The sequence below is a fragment of the Notamacropus eugenii genome, chromosome 5 (genome assembly GCF_028372415.1).
Source record: "Notamacropus eugenii isolate mMacEug1 chromosome 5, mMacEug1.pri_v2, whole genome shotgun sequence".
NCBI lineage: Eukaryota > Metazoa > Chordata > Mammalia > Diprotodontia > Macropodidae > Notamacropus > Notamacropus eugenii.
In genome coordinates, this window is record NC_092876.1 from 298,236,339 (window position 1) to 298,244,465 (window position 8,127).

Sequence of the window (8,127 nt, forward strand, 5' to 3'; positions counted from 1 at the left end):
TCTTTCTGTGGTGGCAAAGAATTGGAAACTGAGGGATGCCTGTGGATTGGGGAATGGCTAAAAAAGGTGCGATTTATGATAGTAACGGAATATTATTGTGCTTTAAGAAATAACAAGCAGGATGGTTTCAGAAAAATCTGTACAGACTTACATGAACTGATGCAAAGTGAAGTGAGCAGAACTGGAAGAAAATTGTACAACGTAACAGCAATATTGAACGATGATCAACTGTGAATGACAGCTTTTCTCAGCAATACAACAATCCAAGACAATTCTGAAGTACTCATGATGAGAAATGCTATCCACTTCCAGACAAAGAACTGATGGACTCTCAAAGCAGATCTAAGCACACTATTTTTCACTTTATTTTTTTTTGTGGATTTTTTGTTTGTTTTCTTTTACAATATGACTAATAGGGAAGAAAAATAACATCATTGCCTGTGTGTTATCTGAAGGATTCAGGACAGTTTCTGACTGAATAATTGTGATATCATTAGCATGCATTAGCATAGTCCTTGTTAGTATAGCCTTTGATAATCAGGGTCCATTTTTCAAATATCTCTTTTTCTCTTGGTCTAGTGTTAGTCCTCTTTATTCATTATATGAACTAGTGAATGTAATGTCTTTTGACCAGAAGAGAGGCTACATGATGCAGTCAACACTCCCTATAGTTCTTTACCAGATCTATACAAACTCAATATTAGTTTTTATGTATTTGTAATTTTAAACCTCTTTGTTTTTCTGAAATCCTCTTGGCCACAGCAAAACAGATGATTTCTCAAGCTTCAGGGGAACAACAGCTTAGTTTGGTGGGCAGAATGGACTGAGTCACTGATTTATAAGCATATTAGAACTGTTACCTAAACAACAGAACCTCCCTCTCCTCACCTCACCCTCTTCCTCCAGCCCCTAACACCATCACCTTGGACTAACATGTTCAAGGCTGCAAATTTCAGTGAACAATAGATGCAAAATATCTGGGACTGTCCAAAGACATTTAGAGAAGAGGGAGGGAGAAGATACATGTACATATATTTATATAGGAGTAGGGGAGTGGGAGGCTAGGGGGATGTGGATTGTGACTATATAAGGTACACTAGCTAGCTGGTCTATACCATGAAAGAAGGTAAACTTAAGTTGTGTGTGTACAGGAAGTTTGCTTCCCATAACTTTAAGTCAGTGCTTTGCAAGCTTAGTAAAATATTTATCGCTAACAATCTGTGACGATCCCTATCTTCTACCCTATCTTTTCCATTTGCCCTGGGTTCATTGTTCTGGTGTTGACTGTCTTCTCAATAGGAGGACTATGCTTCCCAGTACTTTGATTCCACTCCACCTTGTATTTCCACTCAATAATTCTATTTTTTGGTTCTAGTCTAAGAGTTCTCCCCAGAAAGTGGGGAAAGTAAAAAGACTCTCAGAATACAAATATGAATCAGGTCTGGAATAGGTCATTTTATTTCTACGAAGAAAATGGAATACTAAACCATAAAGTATTATGAAATGATTAGAACAGAATCCAGTAACTTATCATTATTAGTACAGTCATTTACATTGAGAAGTTAATATTTGGGTCTTTTAGGGACATTTGCAAATAGTTTCTTTGGAAAGGATACTAATTACCCATTTTATGTTTTGCCTCCACTGCATATAGTCAAGCAGAATCTTTTTAATGGCCACTTTCTCTGTGTGGGCAACTCTTGGCCTTTTGGCTGATCTCCCTCTCCTGCTGTTGCTCCTAGCACCGCTCCAATGGCTATTACCCTGCTGCTTGGGGGGAAGATGCTAGCTACCTTTTGAGATCTCACAAGGCCTAGTAGAGGGGTGGGGAACCCCATACCTAGTGTGAGGTTGCCCTCGTGGAGGCTTAGGCTTATCTAGGAAGCCATTAACTCATGATTTCCACCTGGGTGGAGAGAAGGAAAGGAATAATCATTTATTAAGTCTCTACTATGTGCTAAGTGCTTTACAAATATTATGTACTGTGATCCTCCCAATAAACCCTCTGAGGTAGGTACTATTTTTTTCCTTGTTTTACAGTTTGAAGAAATTGAGGCAGGCATCAGTGGAGAGACCACACAGCTAGGCTGGAGCTGAATTTGAATTCAGGTCTTTCTGATGCTAGACCCAGTGTTCTATTGCCTCTAATGGAAATACATCTCCCACAGTTTTCTCTGCGAGAACTCAGAGTTGTCCTTAAAGGCTAAATGGAAAATGAAGTCTAGGACCGAGGTACAGGGGTGTGGTAGAGCCTACTTGAGCTAGTTATATTATCAGTGTGAGCATTTGCACCTTGGAAATTGGCAAACACTACAATCAGGGCTTAATTTATTGTTTTGTTGATTGTCTAGACCAGAAGGTGATAGAGAAAATGTTAATAATGCCTATTAAACTTAAAAGTGTGTGTACATTCTTTTCTCCCAGAAATTCAGTGGACAGGGACAACCCCTTTATACATTTCTAGAGAGGTTTCAATTAGCAAGCAATTAAAAGAATTTTTTGTCACCACACAGTATGAATCTTTGAGAATTCATGGATGCCAGGAAGCAATCAGAGGATATCTATGCCTGCCCTGAAGTGAGGAGATGGGAAGGGTGGGGGAGAGGAGGGAGTTTCCATCACCCATGCCCAGAAACAGACCCAGCCCAAGTTTACCTGAGTTTGTCTACAATACCAGCTGAGCATACTCCAAAGGTGGGGAGAAGACTACACTCAGATAATTACAAGTATTCATATATTATTTCATAATTCCAGTGACCATGATTTAAGGGATGATCTAAGATCAATATCCTTTTAGAGGTGGCAGGATATCTATCTGGTCAATGTAGGTGTATTCATGGAATGCCATGTTGTCTGGGGAAACTCCTCCTAGCTTCATGGATTGTTCACTAGTGTGAGGATATATCTGGTGAATGCTGGAAAGTATCTGAGCTCCTAAATTAAGAAGTGGTTTCAAGTTACTTGAAAAGAGCATGAGGTGAGAGTTAGAATAGATTATGAGGAACTAGAGGTGGTGGAGGACATTTATGATCCCAAGATCAGCTGAAAAGGAAAGGAGTAATCTTCTAACTTCTGACCTCTAACCTTGGGTAGGAGACACAGAAGTCATATGGACTTCTTAATATAGGAGCTCAGATACTTTCCAACATTCATCAAATATATCCTCACCCTAGTGAGGTATCCATGAAGCCAGGAGGGGTTCCCCCTGGTGAACACTTCCTGAGAGATGTGGAGGATTAAAACCAGACTTTGGCTCATCAGTTGCATGAAATTGCTTAATTGAAAGGTTAGGTGGGCCAATCAATCAACAAACATTTATTTATTACAGGTTTACTGTGTGCACTGGCCTAGGCACTTGGGATCCAAACACAAATGTGAGATGGTCTTTCTCCTCAAGGAGATTACATTCTATCAGAGAGAATACAAGGTGATTTGGAGGAAGGGGATCAAAAAAACTTAATCTAGAATGTGCCACTTGAGCAGAGTCTAAAACAAAGCTAGGGAGTCTAAGAGCCCAAGATGAGAGAGGGAAGGTGTTCCATGTATAAGGATTGTCTAGTGCAAAGATCTGGAGACAGGGAATGGAATGCCATTCATATATGAAAAACAGTAAGAAGGCCAGATTGACTGTACCAGAGCATGTATGAAGGGGGATAATGGGCAGAATTTCAGGGATGAGAGATGAGACTTACCCAACAAAAAAAAGCAGCTTATCCTTACTAAGGCTGATCAGGTGTGAAAATGATATGGGCAGTTCTAATAAGAACAGATTCCCGCATCTCCATTCTTGTCCCCTTATCATTTGGTAATTTTTTTAGAAAATGCTAGCACTTAGCACAATACCTGGCATGTAGTAGGCCCTTAATGCTTGCTGACTGATAGACTGTTATGGAGCTAGTCCCAGACTGATCTCATTAAGGGAGAGAACCCTTCTTCTGTGACTTCTTATGTGCAGTTTTTGATTTGGCAGAGGAGTCTAATTCATGGAAATGAAAACCTAAGAAGTTGGCCTATGGCCAATTTATTATTTGGCCCAGGTTGGGCTTGGGCTACTATTCTCTTTCTAGAAGGCAGTCTTTTTTCCTGTTCTAGTAGGGAGTGGTATATAATGAGAAGTTTGATATGCAGACAATGGGGGTACATCCAGTGATGTTTTCTGAGATTAGCCAGAAGAGACTGACAACTTTCAAGCAAAATTCCTGGGGAAAAGTGCCATGATCTCCTGATTAGGTCCATTACGGCATTGTGTCACTAGCAATTTTGCTATGGTATCACAATACAGTAAATATTTAATGATATTCCAATACTACACTTAGCATGATGTATAGCACAGTTGAATGACTGACTGAAAATTGGGTGCATTGGCAGTTTAAAAAGAAAATCTTCCTCATCCCAACTAACTGGTCAAAGGGACACCCAGCCCACCACTTGGGGCTGCCCAGATTATCTGTGAATCTTGGAGAGAGTAATAAGGGTCACATGACCCTACTGAATTTTGGTTGGTACTGCTGATACTGACTCATCAATCCACATGCTCAGAGAATAAATAGTAGGGCAATAGGGTTGAACAGAAAGAAGGAAGTCACATATAAGACACCCAGTAGAGCCATAAGCTAGGTAAATAATGAGTGGCTAACTAATAACCACTGACGATAATAGGGACTTTAAAGATTACAAAGTGTTCTGCATATATTGTCTCACTTAAGCATTACAACAACACAATGAGATAGATACTACAGATATTATCTCCATTTTTACAGATGAATAACTTGAATCTCAGAGCAATTAAATGATTTGCTCATGGTCACAGAGCTAAATGTGTTAGAAATACAATTTAAACTAAGGTCTTCCTGATATCAGTTTAGTACTCTATCCACTATACCATGCTGCCTTTCCTAATGTTACTGAGAGCTACCTGCCATGCAATGACAATGGGCCTGTGGTCAGTTCAGCATCATAACTTAATTGAGGCACTTATTTCGAGACACTCTATCCTTAACTTGACTAACTATATTATGGACTAGGGTTTCTTTCTAAGGAATGAAGGATGGTCATATGTTGGGGGTGTAAGCTCAGTTTCATGTGGACAGTCTCGGGCAGGTAAAGGTGAGGACTTCTAAACCTCAGAGTTCTCATGAGGCCCCCCAGGGAACAGCTGGGAATTGAGGCGTGAGACACGGGCTATCTTGTGCATTTCCACCTCTTCTCCATGGGAAACTTGCTGGGGAGAGCATCCCACCCTTGAGATTAACCCATGGTCTGAGCACACCTGTTGTTGACTAGCTAAAGGCTGAGAGCAGGCATGGTATTCAGGTGCAAACTATGCGGCGAGAGAGCTTAAGTAGGGTCAGGAAAGCCTGAAGGCGCTCTTCGTGCTGAGGCGCCCTTAGAGGGCAGAAGGTCCCTCCCCTCTCCCACTCCCATTCTCTTGCTGTACAATCCTTGCCTCCTTGGGAGGAGGAGGATTCCTCTCTCCTGAGGAAGAATTCACCCTGCACATGTAACTAAGATCCTGAATAAAGCCTAATCCTTGTTCGACTCTGGAAAGTCTCTTCTCTCAACATGTTTATCTGGTTTGGCCACCGAAGACCTGTGACAGGTGAAAGGTAAGACTCAGGTAGCCCTTTGGCCTCAAGGCCAAACAGTCATATATATGATCACTCTATATAGACTGAATTACGAGTCAGTCAATCAATTAGTATTTTATTAACCATCCACTATGTGTTGGCATTGTGCTAGACATACCTTCAATGCTGATCAATTAATTGGGTTGGCCCTAGAGTTACTAATAGTTCTTGGAGTATCAGTATCCCTTTGACACCTGAGTCTTAGGATAAGATCAATTAACAAGCATTTTCACATAAAAAAGCGAACTATTTACTTGTTCACATCTACTTCAGGGTTATTCCGTCAGACCCATAATATGATTCTGTACACACTATTGATTAGAAAAATGCAAATCAAAACAACTCTTAGGTACCACATCACACCTGTCAGATTGGTTAATATGGTAAAAGAGGAAAATTATAAATGCTGGATAAGATGTGGGAAAATTGGAACAGTAATGCATTTTTGGTGGAGTTGTAAACTGATCCAACCATTTTGGAGAGCAATTTCTATTTATAGCCCAAAGGGCTATAAAAATGTTCATACCCTTTGATGCAGCAATACCACTTCTAGGTCTGTATCCCAAAGAGATCACACAAATGGGAAAAGGATCCATGTGTACAAAAATATTTGTAGCAGCTCTTTTTGTGGTGGCAAAGAATTGGAAATTGAGGGGATGTTCATCAGTTGAGGAATGGCTGAACAAGTTGTGGTATATGAACGTAATGGAATACTACTGTGCTATAAGTAGTTGGACTTCAGAAAAACCCGGAAAGACTTATATGAACTAATGCTGAGTGAGGGAAGCAGAACCAAGAGAACACTGTACACAGTTACAGCCGCATTGTGTGATAACCAAGTTTGATAGACTTGGCTCTTCTCAGCAATGCAAGGTTCTAAGTCAGCTCCTAAAGGCTCATGATAGAAAATGCTATCCATGTCCAGAAAAAGAATTAAGGGAGTCTGAATGCAGATCAAAGCATGCTATTTGCGCTCTCTCTCTTTTTTTGTTTTGTTTCTTCTTTCTTATGGTTCATTCCATTGGGTTATAATTCTTCTTTACAACATGACTAATGTGAAAATATGTTTAATATGAATGCATATGTAGAGCCTATATCAGATTGCATGTCATCTTGGGGAGAGGGGAAAGGAGGGGGAGAAAATTAAAACTCAAAAGCTTCTGGAACTGAATGTTAGTTTAGTTATTATACTAAAAACAAACAAACAAATAAATGAATGAATGAACTCTGTATAATTCCACATGTTCGCTAAATTAATAGCATTCTTACCTGAGACCATAACAAACAAATGGGTAAAGTTGATAACACCCTAGTTCATTCTGGATTAAAGTTGGATAAGAATATGAACCAACAGAATCTAGATTCTATCATCTTTCTAGGAGTGGTAGTGTTTAGAGGGAATTGTAGTGACTCTACAAAATTTATTACCCTTATCTTTCTTAGTCAAAGTATTATAATCACTTTTGAGGTTTATTGGAGAGCTTTACTTTCATTAGCTTCTGCCAAACTGCCCGTCTGGTTCTGACTGAAGAGAATTCTCCTTCAGTGGATGGAGAGGGACAGTTAGGTGGTGCAGTGCCATAGAGTATTGGGCCTGAAGTCAGGAAGATCTGAATTAAAATCTGGCCTCAAACATTTGCTAACTGTGTAACCGTGGGCAAATCACTTAACCCCTGTTTGCTTCTGTTTCCATATCTGCAAAATAAGGGTAATAATAGTACCTATCTCACAAGGTTGTTGTAAGGATTAAATGAGATAATAATTGTGAAATGCCTTAACACAGTACCTGGCACACAGTAAGCACTAGGTAAATATTAGTTATTATTATTCTTGGAGGGTCATGCTGCCTAGAACAAGTTAAGGTCCCCAGTACTGGTTTTTAGTCAAGCAGAGGTTACCAATCATTATTTATGCCACCTATTGAAGTCCGTTTCTGGCCATGATCTTCATAGTCAGTGAAGCCTAGCACAGAAATTTAATCATATCTGAAATCTATCAACCTGTAGTATTAAGATGACTTCAAGAATTTTAAGTCACTCAAAATGGATCACTGGGTATATAAACTCTGTTGACTATTAGCTGACTCATAAGAAGACAACCCCAAAACTGGTAGATTGTGGTTTTGCAAGGCCTAATGAATAGCTAAAAGCCTCAGTTCATAATCACCAAGTCTCTTATAAATCAACAAGAACTATGGGCATCCCAAAGAGAAAGAAATTCTATAGCTATATAAGGCATGGCATCTCATGGCATCCAGGGATAAAACCATACTGGGTGGCAAGGTTCTTAGACTATGTTCCAAAAGGCCTGAGACTGGACAATTGATGGGTTGGAAGTAGTAGGCCCCTTGGAAAGGAAATAGAGAAGAATGTCACTGGAGCATTCCATGGATGATGGAGTTGGATCTGGTTCCCTCTCTTTTAATTCCTCTACGGCAAGAGAACTAGTCTGGTTGTTGTAGTGTGAGTGGCCACATCACATAGGTGACCACCCCCAGTAT